Source organism: Podarcis erhardii, assembly GCF_964252035.2.
Source record: "Podarcis erhardii genome assembly, chromosome: 7".
NCBI classification, from domain to species: Eukaryota; Metazoa; Chordata; class Lepidosauria; order Squamata; family Lacertidae; genus Podarcis; species Podarcis erhardii.
Window position 1 is genome coordinate 2,670,541 of NC_138511.1, and position 18,804 is coordinate 2,689,344.

At 43.1% G+C, this 18,804-nt stretch overlaps 1 long non-coding RNA gene across 1 annotated transcript; it reads right to left on the minus strand.

Annotated features, from left to right (window-relative positions):
• Positions 1-1,199: 1,199 nt before the first annotated feature.
• Positions 1,200-18,498, minus strand: LOC309346402. Its single transcript, XR_014158612.1, has 6 exons — positions 17,495-18,498; positions 16,226-16,285; positions 13,069-13,231; positions 9,412-9,560; positions 2,742-2,852; positions 1,200-1,474 (listed from the first exon to the last, which is right to left on the minus strand). It is a non-coding gene; the product is annotated as an uncharacterized lncRNA (long non-coding RNA).
• Between the last annotated feature and the right edge of the window lie 306 nt (positions 18,499-18,804).

An 18,804-nucleotide genomic window follows, 5' to 3' on the forward strand; every position in this document is an offset into this window, starting at 1 on the left:
ACCAATCAAATCAAATCAAATCACATAAATTCCGAATTACAGATCCTAATTTTAAATTTTTGTTGGGGGTACCCATATTTCAAGTTCCGAAAGGGATCCAATCCTCTTGTTGCTGCTGCTTTAAAAGTCCACAAATATTCTGTCCAAATAATGTTCACAATTCTGTCCAATCCTTTCTTGCTGTTTTCCACATCTCTTCTAGTTGTTTTCATATATTTTTCCTTTCTCTTTGTCTTTGTGGCCTCTGATAGTCTCCATAAGCGGGTTGAAACAAATTTGTATTCCTGTGTGGATTTTTCCGTTCGTCCAAGGGTCATATTTCAGACAGCTACCGTATTTCATCGCTTCCATAAAGAAAAACATTATTGCTGTCTACTCGTTAACTTTTCACAGGTCTGTCCCCTCTTTCTCAGTCCTCGAGGAGGTTCTATCAGTAATCCAATATGAAAACAAAGATTCCTCCTCCCAATCATGAATCTTTCGACAGGACCTGTCAAAATGGTGACTCCCTTTTTGTTGCTGCGCCATCAAAAGCCCTTGTTCTTTTTCTCGATCTCACAAGCCAAACTTTTGGTAGTAAATCATTTCCACACAGTTTTTAATCATCCTGCTTAGGTCGGTTATGCGACGGTTCTTTTTGGAGAGGGGTTATTGATTAATCACATAGAAGAAAAGAAGAAAAGTTTCCCCCCCCCCATCCAGTCTCGCTCCGGCATACTAAACCTGGTGTATTTTCTTCATGTTGTAGTCCATTAAATCATTTCACAGAGGTCACTTCAGTTAGCAGTCTTCACTCCCGTTCTTCACTTGAAATATGTGCATTTGCTTATTTTCCAATTATATATTTCGAGCTGATGCAAACCAGTGACAAATCAGAAAAATCAGAGACAGCGTCCGGGAGAGCCGTACCCACCCGAGGGCTTTGTGCCTAGTGCCCTCACCCCCTTCTTTCGAATCTGGGGGTGAATTATGGACACAGCAGGCAAGGCAGCGTTCCCCATTCCCTTGGGGCAACGAAGGGAGGCTGCATACTCCCGTATCAGCCTCTTAATTACCTCGTGTGGGTCGGAAAGATGTTATTGTCGGCCATCTTCCAATGCGCCCCCGGTGCCCCCCCCCCGGGCCAGTCACATTTCTTTGAAGTCTCTCAGCCCCTCTCACCTCACAGAGTGTTAGTTGTTTGGGAGGAAGGGAAAGGAGAATGTTAGCTGCTTTGAGACTCCTTCTGGTAGTGATAAAGAGGGATATCAAATCCAAACTCTCGGACGAGGAGTGGGATATAAATTTAATAATAATAATAATAATAATAATAATAATAATAATACTGAATGCACAGTAGTGTGTATGTGACCCAGTGACTTGCCCAGATTACAGGAGCCGCTGAATAAATGAGAATCAAGAGAGATGGTGCATGATGGACACAGGAAAAGCAAAGGACTTCATGGGGAGCAGCTTTGCAGCAGACGTTAAATTTCTGAAAGCAGAGAAAACAGCACATTTAACATTAATGCTCTAACCTTAAGCATAATTTCTCTAAAGTACAGTAGGTCCTACTGGTTTTGATGGTGTTAGCTTTCTTCTAAGTATGCGCAGGATTGCAGCATTGTACAATTTTCAGTTTATGGTTCAATTAAAACTTGCATGTGAAAGTGCCTTTCTTTCAAGTAGCCACAGGAATCCAGCAATGAGGGTGCAAGCGGCTTATCTTGGGAGGGTGGGATTTCTCCCTCCTCACCCACTCCTCTGCCACCCCTAATGCAACCTCCGAGTGATCCTGTGTAGGGTTGGGCTATACAGATGTATCCCCTAACCACTGGAAACCAGTATCCATTTGTTTCAAGACAAGTAATGATTTGCATTCAGCCCATTGCCTTTTTTTGTGTTCAGGAAGCCTATAAAGTCCTTTCAGCAATCACTGAGAAATCAGAAGAGGGGAGGAGGGGTCATAGTGGGAAAAATAGTTATAGCCTTGTTTCCCATTACAGTATCAGCAAATTCAGCTGCTGTGAATAGCAGGATGGCAGCCAAAACAGAATTATAGAGAAGTAAGCGGGAGGAATTGGCTTGCTCAAAAATATTTAGGGGAAAGAACTCTAAAGGGACACAAACACACAAAAGCAGCCCTGTGAGGAATGATTGTGCCAGCCTTTGCTAACCTGGTGCCGCCCCCCCCCCCCCCGATGTCCTGGCTGTGGCTTATCAGAGTTGTAGTCCAAAACATCTGGAGGGCACCAGGTTGGTAAAGGCTGCAATGAGCTCATTGACTACAGAATGCTGATTGTCAGCATGGAGGACAGAGAAAAAAGGGGAAGGGGGATCAATAGAGTATCCTGGAAAAAGGCGAGTCGGGCCAGTTAGAACCTTGAACAGGGAACACCCCACCTTGCTACAGAGTCCACTTTTTGAGACCTAAATTTGAACTAGGGAGTATCCAGCTGAAAGGTGAGTTTGGTACTTTGCATGCAGAAGATCCCAGGTTCATGCTTCAGCCAAAATGGAAGCCAGGTAGCAAGGATTAGCAAGGATTGTCTTCCCAAGACACGGAAGAGCCAGTGCCTGCCAGAGGAGTAGGCCAGGCTGAGCCAGATGGAGCTGTGGTCTGACTCCCAAGTTCCTTGTTTGGCACAAAGGATATACCCATAATTTTTCACTAAAAGTGTGGTTTGTTTGTTTATTTATACTATTTATTATAATTAAACCATCACTTCCACCTGAAGTTAACCCCAAACAATCTGTTTCACCTCATTTAGTGTCTAATTGGATGCATGTTTATGATGCCTGTTGACACGCATGCCAGCCTGTTCTCCGCCTCTCTCGTCATCTCTCAACCTCGCCTCCCTCACTGGGTTGTTCTGTGCATAAAAAATGAAGGAGAGAACCATGAATTCAGCCTTGAGCTCCTTGGAGGAAAGGCAGGATATAAATGTAATAGATAAGCATCTGTTCTCCCAAATATGTATGTGCGCAACTGAAGCCTCAAATTGGGGGCAGGGTCATTGGGTGTTTCTGCAGCTCAGCCAACTTACCTATTCTTATAAGCATAGCTTAAGCAAACATTCCTAGCTGCAAAGGACAGCTATAAAATGGGGAGTTATCATGTCTCTGCCTCCGGGCCATACAAGAGAGTGTCTATAGCTATGGATGGGCAAATCTAACAATTTTGGTTTTGCTCAGTTTCTCACTTTTTCAATCTTAAATTCAGTTCTCCATATTTTTGCATCAGTTTGCTAATGTTTTTTTTTTTTAAAAAAAAAAAACCTCTCATGAAAATTAATCAGCATTTCAGTGCAAATTTCCCCTAATTTTTGCATGCTGTTTTCACTAATATATGCATTTTCTATAGTGTGTGCATTTTTTTAAACTCAAGACTAGTAAACAGCATGGCAAAATTCGGAGAAATAAAAAATTTGAAAGATTGTGGTGTTTTGGTTTGTGTATCACTGAGGAGAGTGCAAATTAGTTAAGTTCACCTTTAAATGGAAAATTAACCAATAAACTGAAACTGACACGGGGACAAACAGAAAAAGACGCTCCCCTTTATCACATACACAGCCCAACAAGACAATGACAATCATCCACCAACAGCATACAAATCAATATGGCTAACCTGATCCAAAACACCCACCAACCCCACTCACACACGAAAACAAAGTCCACCACAGCCAACCACAAATGAACAACCACACCCTGGGCCAACCCCAACCTCTCTCACCACCAAAGGAACACAAGTGAACAGCAGAGAACCTGCACAAGCAATGCTGACACCAAACCCTACATACATTAAGCAAAATATTCAACATCTTATCTTATTCAACATCTTTATCAATGACTTGGATGATGGACTCAAGGGCATCCTGATCAAATTTGCAGGTGACACCAAACTGGGAGGGGTGGCTAACACCCCAGAGGACAGGATCACACTTCAAAACGACCTGGACAGATTAGAGAACTGGGCCAAAACAAACAAGATGAATTTTAATAGGGAGAAATGTAAAGTATTGCACTTGGGCAAAAAAAATGAGAGGCACAAATACAAGATGGGTGACACCTGGCTTGAGAGCAGTACATGTGAAAAGGATCTAGGAGTCTTGGTTGACCACAAACTTGACATGAGCCAACAGTGTGACGCGGCAGCTAAAAAAGCCAATGCAATTCTGGGCTGCATCAATAGGAGTATAGCATCTAGATCAAGGGAAGTAATAGTGCCACTGTATTCTGCTCTGGTCAGACCTCACCTGGAGTACTGTGTCCAGTTCTGGGCACCACAGTTCAAGAAGGACACTGACAAACTGGAACGTGTCCAGAGGAGGGCAACCAAAATGGTCAAAGGCCTGGAAACGATGCCTTATGAGGAACGGCTAAGGGAGCTGGGCATGTTTAGCCTGGAGAAGAGGAGGTTAAGGGGTGATATGATAGCCATGTTCAAATATATAAAAGGATGTCACATAGAGGAGGGAGAAAGATTGTTTTCTGCTGCTCCAGAGAAGCGGACACGGAGCAATGGATCCAAACTACAAGAAAAAAGATTCCACCTAAACATTAGGAAGAACTTCCTGACAGTAAGAGCTGTTTGACAGTGGAATTTGCTGCCAAGGAGTGTGGTGGAGTCTCCTTCTTTGGAGGTCTTTAAGCAGAGGCTTGACAACTATATGTCAGGAGTGCTCTGATGGTGTTTCCTGCTTGGCAGGGGGTTGGACTCGATGGCCCTTGTGGTCTCTTCCAACTCTATGATTCTATGATTCTATGAAATAGAAACGTTGCCACCCGACCCCCCCCATCTCTCCCCCCCCCCCCATGTCTCAACAAATGAAACTGATTTGTAAAAATGTTACATGGAAAAAATACAAGAGACATTACACATACTTCTGTAAAACAAGAAAATATTTTTTTTTAAAAAAAGTTCACCTTTAAATGTGAACTCAATTGAAATTTTCCCCTATATGAATATTGTAAACCTTATCACTACAATCTACGGCATTGAGTCTTGTGAATCAGGTTTGCGTCTGGGGTGCCACAAAGGCCTGTGAAGGAGCTGTGGTCTCCTTGCTTGATTTCTTTGTGGAAGCAAAAAACAAACTCATATGTTTACCAGTAAGTATGTAGGGTAGCAGAGAAGGTTGCAATGCAATTAAAAGGACATTTATTTGTAGGAAGTCCGATCAGTCGGCATTTCAATATGAAAAAAGCATTCAAAAAAAATAGCACTGTACCACTTGGGAGTAGGGTTCAGAGTTCTAAACAGTAGAAATCTGTGCTGATATGGAAAGCCCTTGGGCAAGGTCACCTCAGTGAATCCTCACTACAGTCTTTCCACACATTTACTCATCTTCCTCTGGGCACAGTCCTCACCAACATGCAGAGCAGGAGGTGGGCAGCTATTCCTCCTGTTCTTCTCCACTGCCAGCTCTGGTACCCCTGCAACCACCTCTGAGCTACAGCGTCTCTGTTATCCATTCTCAGAGAGCTTGTCGCTTTCTCCACCAAGCCCATGGCTGCTCTTCTAATTGACCAGAGATGGCCATTTCTGTGCAGCATGCAAACTCCTAACCTGATTCTATGCATATTTACTCAAAAGTAATCTCCACAGACTTTCAAGCAGGGAGGGGGTGCCTTTGCCACTCCAGATGTTGTTGGACTCACATCAGCTCCAGACAGCCTATGGCCAGGGAGGAGGATGGAGGTGGTTCTCCAGCACCATCTAGAAGGTGTGTACAAGGCGGGGCACTTAAAAACTCTTTCTGAGGCAGGAAATCCCAGCATGGAGAAAACTTTTAAGCTCTCTGCCTTCCTTACTGGGCTCTGGGAAGGTCCTGCATGGGTCCTGGAGGCCTTCACGAGATCCTGTGATATCTTGCACAGCCCCACAATATCTTGTGAAAGCCTCCAGAGCCCATGCAAGAACTCCCCAGAGCCCAGGAAGCAGCACAGAGAGCTTGAAAGTGCTTTCCATGCTGGGTTTTCCTGCCATGGAAAGAACATTTTAGTTCTCCACCTTGTGCAATTGCATGCTGGCCAGCTGCCAAGCATGTAAAACTGTCACACAAGTTAAATGCATGCAAGTCAACTGTACCAACAGGGCAGGTGTGCAGATAGCTGAATGTGCATGCCTTGTTTCTTAAAAGAATTCCCCTTCCAGTGACATCAGCAAATTATTTTTAAACAAAAAACACACCCTTTTGCTGTTTTCTGGATTTGTGCAAAGCATTCCGGGGCATGCCAGAAGTAGAAGCATAGCTGGAAAAGAAATGAAAGCAGTTTTGAATTCTCAGCACACACCTTTCAGATTGCTGTGCAATGTCTGGTGTAGGAATTTTTAAAGCAGCTTGCTTGTACAGTTTTAAAGTTTTGTGCAAATCTGAGGGATCAAAAGTTATAGCAGGGGAATATAATAGTTATGACCGTGGCAAGGGTCGGGGAATGAAAGCACTGAGGAAGTTGTAGCTGTGGAAAGGGGAGAAGTAGAAAGTGATTATTGATTCACCCATCCAAAAATCAAAAACAAATCATTGGCAATCCCAAGAGGGGTAGTTTGGAGCCTGATTTCCTGAAATTTATCAGATTACAGGTGAATCTGAATTTACAGGGGGAAAGCATCAAGACTGGTGTTGTTTGAGGGTATGGACTACAAAAATCAAATAGGACTGCAAATAGCTGAACACAGAGAGCAAACTCTGGTTTGCAGAAGTGCTGAGGCTCTTCCACAAGATTCCCCTTCACCTGAAGCACAGAGACTCCTTTCAGTGGTGGTCTCCAACCATGGGATGTTCTCCCTAGCGAGGCTCACCTGGGCCCTTCAGTGACATCTTTCTTGTTTCACCTAGGCCCTTTTTTATAACTTCTAAGAGTTTTAATATCTTAAAGCTGACATTATTGTTTTAGATTTAGGTAGCTGTGTTGGTCCGACACAGTTGAAATAAATAAAAATAAATAAAAATTGTCCAGTAGCACCTTAGAGACCAACTAAGTTTGTTCTGGGTATAAGCTTTCGTGTGCATGCACACTTCTCTATTGCGGCAGCATTTTAGACCTTTTATCCATTTTATCCCATTTGATCTTCTCTAGTATTATTTAAGTTGTGTTGTATGTTTCCTGGAGAGGCACTTTATAAATTTATTAAGGCACTTTATAAATGTCAAATTCATGCAGTTGTCTTGTCTCCAACTCTGAAATCACGGTGGGTATATAAGGAAGGGGCTTCTTGTTGTGTCACTCGTGTTATTAATTAATTAATATATTAATAAATGTCCTGCTGATATGCTAATATGACTTCTAAGCAGGTGACAACTATAACATCAATTGCCGTAGTCATACATAATTAAAACACAGAATAACAGTTCCACTGGGGAATTAAAACATCCTTAATTAAAATATACAATAAAACAAGCAAAGAAAAGCATAACAATTTAAAAAGTTAAAGCAATAAAACCAGAAGTTCAGTTTAGGAGAACGCTTGCCTAAACTGATGCCGTTTCAGGAGCCGGTGGAATGCCAATAGTGATGGGGCCTCTCGTGTTTCAGCAGGGAGAGCATTCCACAACACTGGTGCCACCAGTGAAAAAGCCCAGCTCCATGGTAACGCAAGAGCTGGGGCAAAACTAACCAGATTTCATTTGCACTTGCAGGACAGTGGAGGGGAAGACAGTTTTTCAGGTTAGCTGGTCCAGAGTTAATTCACGCTTTGTAAGTTACAGAACCTTAAAACTGGCTTGGTGGCTGATGGGCACGTGCCTGAGAGGCAGCACTATTCCCCACTTGGGCTGAGGAGTTCTGCACCAACAGCAGCCTCTGAACCAAATGCACAGGAAGCCCCACGTAGAGCAGAATACAATAGTCCAGATGTGGGGTCACCAACACACAGGGTGCCAAGTTGAATAAAATGTGGGGGGCGGGTAAACCTTGCCCCACAGAACTGATCACAAGATGCCGTGCTCACACCCCATTTGAATGGCAATGCCCATCAAGTTTGGACAGGGGCAGTGTGACAAAAAAGTTGGTTTTGCTGGACCAGTTGGATTAAAAAAAGTCTTTTTTTCTTTCTTTCCCTGCCAGCAAATGGTTAATGAACTGCAGCCTCTGATTGGCCGTGGTTCCAGGAGGGAGAGTTTAAAAGGAGAGGATTTGAGAGACTTGGTTGAGCAGGTTGGTTAAGAGGGTTGGAATAGAAGTTGGAGAGGTTGGGAGATAGGTAGGGAGACAGGTTGAGGTAGAAAGAGTGAATGCGAGAAAGAGTTGTTTCTGGGAAACGAAAAAACAACTTCCACTCTGAGTGCATTGTGAAGGACAGAGTGTGGTGTCCTGTAGGAGGAATAGACCAGAAATTTTACTGGGAGGCAGAGGCTGAGCCAGGAGAAGTAGGAGCTGGAAAGGAACAGCCTCCTTGGGACTCAAACCGAGTCCAGAGGGGAGAGCATCTTCTAAGGAAAAGAAGAAACTCTCAAACCCATTGAAAGGAGGGGTGTGTGGAGAGCCCTTGGGTCTATTGCTTAAGGTACTCAGGAGCAGGATTGTTAAAGGGGGTGGGTAACTGAAAGAAAGTTATAGGAACCAAACCTATAACGCAAAAACAACTGAGGACAAATTAAAGTGTAATCGTACTGTATGCTTGAAGTAACCTAAGTTTAATCAATTTGAGTTATATGCTATCTTGCCTTAAATAAATCTTTATTGTTTATTTAAAGAAAACCTGTCTGAGACTCCAACTTACTAAATATCCCCTCACAAAGGTCCCCCACAGGATACTCTGGGCTAGCATTTTAAGAGGAAAGGAAAAGAAACCTTCAGTTAAAGGGTTGTTCAGTGGGTTAGGGGCAATTTATCTAAGTGAGAGCGGGCCCAACAGCGTGAGAGGGGAAAATGCCGCCGCGCCCGCCACAGGCAGCCCCCCCAAGTATTTTATGGGGGCAGAAGGGACCTCGGTCCCTAAGAGTTGACTGCTATGCCAACACGCCTGCCACAATGGCCAAATTATCCCTGTCTAGGAAAGGGCACAGTTGGCGCATCAGCTGAAGTTGATGACAGTCACATCACAGAGGCCCCCTTGGTCTCCATTATCCAATGTCACCACTAAACTACACACCTGTTATGTGAGAAGGAGGGCAATCCCATCTGGAACAGGAAGACTTTCCACCTCTTTGCCCGGGAAAATTTGGTTGGTTCAGACACCCAGATAAAGCAGAACTACAGTATCTTGTAATGCTCTTGTCAAGAGCTTGAATGCAGCTCTGCTCTTTTTCTTTCTTTCTTTTTAAATAATTTTTATTTATTTTATTTTCTCATAACAAATATCCAGTATCATTACTTAACATTCATTTTCCAATTTCTCCCCTCCCTGTGACTTCCCCCAACTTCCATTTCTGGATTATTACATCAAATGCTACATTCTGCTGTTTGTACATAATACTATGTTATCACCAGTTATATTTCTTGTTCTCTGTAAATAAAATTGTATATGTTTATTTAAATCTTGCCAACGAGCCCATGTTTTTTTGTCTTTTTGTATCTGCAAATAAGTTGTAAAAGGTTCCCATTCTTTTCCAAAGTCACTATTGTCCTTTTCTTTTCTTTTTTTCCAAATAATATTTATTCAAATTTTCAAAAAAAAAAAAATTACAAAAAGGAACACAGAATACAGAAACACAACATATCCAAAAGAAAAGTAAAATAAAGAGATAAAAAAGCAAAAAACAGCCAAAAAGAAAAAAGAAAAAAAAATACAATTAAAAAACCAACCTTAATATAGTTCCCTTTCTTAACTTATTTCCTTGACCTCCTCACACCTCCCCTCTTTGTATTCTACTTCAAATAGATATTTAAGCAAATCCTTCATCCTTGTTTTTATCCTTATAACTTATCTTAATATACTGTAATTTTCCATTCTCTCTTTTACCAATTAGCCATCCACTTTTACTTTATTTAATCTTATTTCTCATTTAAAATTTATATATCTGAACTTATTCTCTTAAGACGTTTCCCCTGAGATCATAGAAATTCCATTCCACGATTTTCCCATCTCTCATTAAAAGAAAAAAAAAAGAAAAAAGATATATACTTTAGATTCCCAATTTTTCTTTTACCAACTCCCCTCCCCGGTCTCGGCCCCTACCAACAGTTCCATCAATAAAAGTCCATCAACCCGGAGATCTTAAGTCCGAGGCTCTTAGCTCTCTTTCATGTCCCCTCTGCTGATCTTTTTGATAGTCTTTGGTGTTAAAAGACGAATCTTGGGGGAGCTCCAACCCAAGAGTAGTCATATTCCTTCTTAGCAAGTCTGCCAGGCTTCCATAGTTGAAGGTAGGGCCCATAGAATATTCCAAATCTTGTTTCACACTCCTTCCAAATCCAAAGGCCCCAAAGACTCCAATCTCCACCTGGCTCAGATTCACATCCCAAAAGTTACCCGATCCCCACATAGGGTGGTTGATTGAGCGAGTGGTTGCTGAACAACTCCAGGCACGCCTGGAAGAAGCGGACCATTTGGATCCCTTCCAGTCGGGATTCAGGCCTCATCATGGGACTGAAACTGCCTTGGTCGCACTGGTTGATGATCTCCGGCGGGCTAGGGACAAAGGTGAGAGCTGTTTCCTAGTTCTGCTGGATCTCTCAGCGGCGTTTGATACCATCGACCATGACATCCTTCTGGACCGTCTTGAGGGGCTGGGAGCTGGGGGCACTGTCATACAGTGGTTCCGCTCCTTCCTCCTGGGCCGTGTTCAGAAAGTGGTGGTGGGGGATGAGTGTTCAGACCCCTGGCCGCTCACTTGTGGGGTGCCTCAGGGTTCTGTCCTCTCCCCCATGCTTTTCAACATCTACATGCAGCCGCTGGGAGCGATCATCAGGAGGTTTGGGCTGGGTGTTCATCAGTATGCAGATGATACCCAGCTCTACCTCTCTTTTAAATCAGAACCAGTGAAGGCGGTAAAGGTCCTGTGTGAGTGTCTGGAGGCGGTTGGAGGATGGATGGCGGCTAACAGATTGAGGTTGAATCCTGACAAGACAGAAGTACTGTTTTTGGGGGACAGGAGGCGGGCAGGTGTGGAGGATTCCCTGGTCCTGAATGGGGTAACTGTGCCCCTGAAGGACCAGGTGCGCAGCCTGGGAGTCATTTTGGACTCACAGCTGTCCATGGAGGCACAGGTCAAATCTGTATCCAGGGCAGCTGTTTACCAGCTCCATCTGGTACGTAGGCTGAGACCCTATCTGCCTGCGGACTGTCTCGCCAGAGTGGTACATGCTCTGGTTATCTCCCGCTTGGACTACTGCAATGCGCTCTACGTGGGGCTACCTTTGAAGGTGACCCGGAAACTACAACTAATACAGAATGCGGCAGCTAGACTGGTGACTGGGAGCGGCCGCCGAGACCATATAACACCGGTCTTGAAAGACCTACATTGGCTCCCAGTACGTTTCCGAGCACAATTCAAAGTGTTGGTGCTGACCTTTAAAGCCCTAAATGGCCTCGGTCCAGTATATCTGAAGGAGCGTCTCCTCCCCCATCGTTCTGCCCGGACACTGAGGTCCAGCTCCGAGGGCCTTCTGGCGGTTCCCTCACTGCGAGAGGCCAAGTTGCAGGGAACCAGGCAGAGGGCCTTCTCGGTGGTGGCGCCCGCCCTGTGGAATGCCCTCCCATCGGATGTCAAGGCGATGGACAACTACCTGACATTCAGAAGACATCTGAAGGCAGCCCTGTTCAGGGAAGTTTTTAATATGTGACATTTTAGTGTATTTTTTATCTCTGTTGGAAGCCGCCCAGAGTGGCTGGGGAAACCCAGCCAGATGGGCGGGGTACAAATAATAAATTATTATTATTATTATTATTATTATTATAGGGTGATCTCTCCATCCCTCATTTTCTACCCCAAGCCAGGCTCTCACCTCCAAAGACTGGCTTCTCCTAGTAGCAATCATATAGGGCCTCAAGTTATAATCCAACATTTGCCTCTGTAGGGTTACAGCTCCCCCTTGCATCACTTTCACAGCAGCAACTTTCTCCTTCTCTGGTTCTCCAATTTGTTCAATTAAGATAGACTCCTGTGCCGGGTTCCTGTCAACCTCTTTGCCGATGCCCACTTTTGTTCCCAGAGTTTCAACATTAGTAGCCATAACATTTATCTGTTCTTGCAGCTTTCCCAGCAGATAAAATGTCCTGTTCAATTCAGACGCAACTTCCTTCTCAACCGCCATCCTTAAAAATATCCAAGGTCAAAGCTGATTTCTCAGAGCCTTTATCTTTAGCCCAGCTGCATTCTTGCAACAATATCCAAAAGCTCCCTCTAGAGGGACACAGTTTCCATTCGCTCCTTCCAGCACGGTCCCAAAAGTCCCAGACGTAAAATTGTAGCAATTCAAATTACCTTCCTTCTTTTTGTACACAGAAACGGACAATAGCAACAAAGTCCTTCTTTTATATCTTGACAGGTAGCTGTCAGATTTATCAATTCACCGTCAACGGGCTCTCGCAGACCGCTCCCGGGTTTAGGGAAGTGGCGCTTCAGTTCCTAAATTTTAACCTTCTCCTGCAGGTTTCCCTGCTTCCGAAAAGAGTATTGATAGTAGTTTCAATCAGTGGAGTTTTAATCCTTTAGGTAAGACTCTTCACGACCTTAGTTAACATATTCTTTGCTTCAGTTTATTTACAGAAAGGGGAGGTGGACTTCCTGTTTAGACCTTCCCCGATCGGTGCCAATTTAAAAATATTTTAAAAGCCCAATTTCCGTTCTACTCACGGGTTGTTGTTTAAAATCCAATTGTCCACAAGAAAAAGTCAGCGCTCTCCAGCAACGGCTATGCGGCTTCGCTCCGTGAAAAGAGCAGTTGACTCACAGCACCGCGCCACTCACCCCATTCCGCTCCGAAGCCCGTAAACGGGTTTCCTTGCGATTTGGGGGGGCGCAAAGGGTGCCCGCCGAGTCCCATGTTCACAGGCTTCACCCGCCTGTGATTCCTGTAGGGTCCCCGCTTCGCCGTAGCGGTGCAGACCCGATTTTCACGGAGCTGGTCCCTCCGAATCAGAGGGAATCCGCCATTAGCTGATGGCGCTAACCCGGAAGTCCACTATTGTTCTTTTCACACAGTTTATCCATTAACTTTGATAACTCTGCATAGTTCATCAGCTTTCCTTGCCATTGTTCTTTTGATGGTATTTCTCCAGTCTTCCAATTCTGTGCTATTAAAATTCTTGCTGCTGTTGTAGCATACATAAATAATGTCCGATTTTCTTTTGGCAATTCTTGTCCTAAAATACCCAACAGAAAGGCTTCTGGTTTTTTAACAAAGGTTATTTTGAACATTTTTTTTCAGTTCATTGTATATCATTCCCCCCCCCAAAAAATGTATGATCTTGCAATCCCACCACATATGGTAAAATGTACCTTCCCCTTCTTTACATCTCCAACAATTCTTTTGTTCTATTTTATATATTTTTGCAAGTTTTAATGGTGCAATATACCACCTATAAATCATTTTCATGTAATTCTCTTTCAACAATATGCAATCCATAAATTTCAAGTTCACTTTCCAAAGCCTTATCCAATCCTCAAATTGTATGTTGTGACCTAAATCCTGTGCCCACTTAATCATTACTGATTTGACTTCCTGATCTTTAGTTTCCCATTCCAACAGAATATTATACGCCTTCTTTAATAATTTGGAATTATCATCTATGATATCCTTTTGGAATTTGGAAAGTGTGTAAGTGAATCCTCTTATTATCTTCTTTGAAGATTTAATTTAATGGCCTGTAGTGCAACCAGCTCTCAAAATGTTCCTTTATCTCATCATAATCTTTCCATTTCAACTTTCCTTCTTGTTCTATTAGTAAATCTCTATACGTTGGCCATGTTCCTTTCATTGTTGACATTTTAAATGATAATGCTTCAATGGGTGATAGCCACCACGAGGTTTTGGATTCCAGGAATTCTTTGTATTTTTCCCATACCTTTATTAAGGACTTTCTAATTTTTATATGATTGTGGAATCCTTTGTGTACTTTTGCTTTCCCATACCACAAATATGTGTGCCAACCAAATCTGTTATCATGTCCTTCTAACTCTATTGTCTCTTCTTTTTCCAATTTGATCCAATCCCGAATCCAAGTAAGGAATGCTGCTTCATAATACTGTAAATTTTAAAATCTGGAAGAGAAAAGCCTACTTTTTCTTTTAGATCTGTAAGTATTTTATGCTTTATTCTTGGCCTTTTCCCACTCGAGATAAATTTTGAAATATATTTTTTGCCATTTTTTGAAGCAGGCATTGTTACAGTGGTACCTCAGGTTACATACGCTTCAGGTTACAGACTTCGCTAACCCAGAAATAGTGCTTCAGGTTAAGAACTTTGCTTCAGGATGAGAACAGAAATCGTGCTCTGGTGGCGCAGCGGCAGCAGGAGGCCCCATTAGCTAAAATGGTGCTTCAGGTTAAGAACAGTTTCAGGTTAAGAACAGACCTCCAGAACGAATTAAGTACTTAACCCGAGGTACCACTGTACCTATTATCGGTATTGTCTGAAAGAGGAACAACATTGTGGGCAATACATTCATTTTAATTGCTGCAATTCTTCCTAAAAGGGAAAAGTTCATCCTGTTCCATATTTCTAAATTCCTTTTTCTTTCATTCCAAATTTTTTCATAATTATCTTTGTAGATATTAAGATTCTTTGTCGTGAACCATATTCTGAAGTATTTTACCTTTTTATGAATTTCTATGTCTATAAGTTCGGATAACTCTTTTCTGATTCTTTAAGATTTTTGACTAACAATTTAGTTTTGTTTTTATTGAGTTTAAACCCTGCCACCTGTCTGAACTTTTGAAATTTTTCAATTACTCTAGGAAGAGAATTCTTGTCTGCAAAGGCTTTCAATTTATGCTCATTTTTCTTTATTTTTATTCCTGCCACATCTATGTCAGCTCTAATATTTCTTGCTAAAACCTCCAGGACCAGAATAAACAAAAGTGGTGATAACAATCTCTGCTCTCTTTCTAACTTGCTTGTTAGCTGCCCAATTGGAGCATAAATATTTTTAATAAATAAATAAAGCAAAACCTTTTCCTTGATCAAATGAATGGAGAATCCTTTCCACACTCGAGAGCTTTGAGTATTGGAATTTATTCTCATCTAAGTCTGGATTAGCCTGACTGCTGCAAATAACAACCTACACTAAGAATTCTGTTTTACCCAGCATTGTTCCAGAATTCTGAGAAATAAAAAAATCAGTGCCGTTTTGAAATTCAGTGGTTAAATTCAGTGCAGTTTGAAAGATTCAGTCTGCCATCTTGATTCAAAATGGCATCTAATTGGATCCAAACTATGGCTGCATATATTTCAAACACATCTGTAGGAGTGTTGTTGGCTGATCCCTAAGTTGGGGAGGTTCATTTGACAAGAAACCAATCCTTTCGTGTCATTGGCCCAATAGTGTTGGCTGCTCTGCCAACAGAGATTCTGATGAAAAGGCTTATGCAGGCAATTAAGAATACATCATCATCATTATTAATTTTATTTCTATACCACTTTATATTTCTAAGAAAAATCTCAAAGCAGTTTACAGCATATTAAAACATCACTAAAACAATCCAGAATTAAACATTTCTGAAGAAAGTCAAATATAGAGTATACAGTCAAAGCCACATAATTAACAGAAAACTAAAATACTATCTTAAAGATGTCAAAATAAAACATTACAAAGGAGGTCAAGTACAGAATACATATTTAAAACAAAGTTAGCCCAAAAAAACTTAAACATTTCAAAAAGAAAAAAACATTGCTAAACGAAGACAAATATAAAATGCACATTTAAAACAGCATAGTTAACAAAAGAATAAAATATTATCATAAGCATGACACGGCTGTTTGGCAGGCACAAAAAGGTGGGGCAGAAGAATCCAGTAATTAGGATTGGTTGCCAGGCACAGTGCTGCTCCTCCGGCCTCATGAGGAGCCTCTTCAGTGGGGCTGGTGAGTCTGGGCCCCACCCCCAGGCCAGGTGGAAAGGGCCTTGCAGGGAGCAGCCGGGCGATCACCCTTTCACAATACTGCAGCTGATTCCTGATTTTGTCCTTTCTCCATGTTTTTATTGTATGGTTTTATGCACAATTGTTGCAAACTGCTCTGATATTATTTTTTATGAACAGCAGTGTATAGAGATTTTTATAAATAATTAAAATAATATTTCTAAAATATATAGTAGAAATATCTATAATACCAAGGGCTCTAATCACTTCCCACTAACCTGAGAGGGAGGAGAAAGTGCAGTTGCTTAAGAAATGAAAGCAGCTTGCTTGGTCTCCACCTGCAAACAGAAGATGTCAGTGCAGCACAGCAAGAGTTAATGTAAATGACAGGCCACAACTTCAGGGCAGCAGCTGCTTTTGCATCAGATTCACAATCCCCTGGGGTCTCTTAACTACTTCATAAACCTGGTCTTTGTGGATGCAGTGCCTTGCACCATTAGCATTTTGGGGATGTGCTGGTGTTATATGTGCCCCAGCAGACATACAAACAAAAAGGGCTGGGGGGGGGGCTTTCTAGTGGGGTGCCACAGGGTTCTGTCTTGGGCCCGGTCTTATTCAACATCTTTATCAACGACTTGGATGATGGACTCAAGGGCATCCTGATCAAATTTGCAGATGGCACCAAACTGGGAGGGGTGGCTAACACCCCAGAGGACAGGATCACACTTCAAAACGACCTTGACAGATTAGAGAACTGGGCCAAAACAAACAAGATGAATTTTAATAGGGAGAAATGTAAAGTATTGCACTTGTTTGACAGTGGAATTTGCTGCCAAGGAGTGTGGTGGAGTCTCCTTCTTTGGAGGTCTTTAAGCAGAGGCTTGACAACCATATGTCAGGAGTGCTCTGATGGTGTTTCCTGCTTGGCAGGGGGTTGGACTCGATGGCCCTTGTGGTCTCTTCCAACTCTATGATTCTAAGATTCTATGTTGCTTTCCTCTCCCATTTTGTCCCACAACCTGTCAGAAATGAAGGAAAGGTCATCCCCACAACACCATTCAGGAATTACTTAGGGGTAGAGGTATGCAACCAGACTTGACTGATTATTTGGGGCTTTCCGGACTGGGGGTAGGAAAGGCAGTAATTGGGGGTGGGGGTGGGGAGAGACATGACAGACATAATTAAAATTATGTATGCTATGGAGAAAGTGAGTTTTTCTCCCTCTCTGATAAAACCAGAACTCTCAGTCAGTGAGTGAAGCTCAACACCAGATGATTCTTGCACAGAGTGACTTCAGTTTACGTGCCACGGCTAAGCTGTGGAATAGGCTGCTGTAACATGTGGCGATGACCATCGTCGTGGGTGTCCTCAAAGCTAGGAACCTTTGGCTCTTCTGATGTTGCTGAACTACAACTCAGGATGGTGGGAGTTGCAGTTCAGCAACATCAGGAGGGCCAAAGGTTCCCCAAAATCATTTTAAACAAATCCTGATGAGATGGAAGTGCTGGCGGGTGGGGTTTCCTGTGCCCAGGCATTGACAAAATTACTTGTTCTTAATGGGGTTTAAGGAGCAGCTCCATGCATTGGCGCTTGTCCTGGATCTATCATCGCTTGAGGCAAGGGCTGCCAGGTCAGAAGCACTCCAGACCCAGAGGAGACCTCAAGGCAGCTCAGGGATATCACAGGGGACTTTTTCTCCTCAGCCACCATGTCCTTTTTGTGACATCACAGACAGTTTGCAGTCAATGGCTACAGCTGGAGAGACATCAGCACCATCTCCTCAGCACTGATTTATTGTTTATTTCTCACCCAGCCCACTCCCCAGGCGTACTGATACTGGGGGTGCTGTGGGGGACACACACTATAAAACTCAGGTATTTGATTTTCCGTAAGATGGAATTTACACTACTGTACAGCCAGATGTATTGAGAAAGCCATTCATTTATAAATGTAAGTTGGTTTGCTTAAGCACTGCAGTTCTCTTCATTGCTTTCAGAGGTGGTCTTGAGAAAACCTCACTGAGTTCAGACATCTTTGGAAAAAGCAAACTGAGACAATGAAGGGCACGGCTACCATTCAAGAGCATCACCAGGCAGCTCAACTGACTCCAGCCTGGCAACTTCATCCATTAAGTTCATCCTTCCAACTTCCAGGGGCTTCATCTATTCATGAATATACACCAGTTTCCTGTCACACATTGCATTCATTCACCACAACCACATCTGAAACCCCCATTCACACACAAAAGAATGCGCCAGCTGACAGCCATGAATAATGCCAATGGACACGTTCATTCATTCTTCATTCTCCATTCACATACCCACAGATATCCACTGGCTTCTCCAGACCAGCTTCCAAAGATGAATTGCACACTTGGGGGTGGGGGACAGCAGCTGCCCACCTGGATGCTGCAGAATTTTGAGGGGGCTCAACCCCCTCTTTGAATTTTTTTTGGGGGGCTAGGCCCCCTGAGCCACCCTAGATGGTGCCCTGTGTAGCACTTAGCAGTATCTGAATACAAACTTCACTGACTTCAATATCTGCCAGCTTCTGCTAGAGATTAGCTGCTCTCCCTGTGCAAAGGTCAGAGGGGGCAGGGTTTCTGTTGAGGTAGGTGATTAGCTGTGGGAGGAGCTTATCAGAGCTTGCAGGGCAGCTGCAGGGCAGTTTGATCCATCTTTAGATTTAGGGGAGCCAGTCTCAAACGTTTGTTGGGGGAGACCTAGGGTTTTTTTTGGGGGGGGGGTATTTGTCCTGTCTGCACGCTTCTTATGATGGAGGACCACTGTAGCCACCCCCAACGACACGTTCTCAAGATGGAGGGTGAGGGAACAGCTGCAGTCGCCTGCGGTTCCTG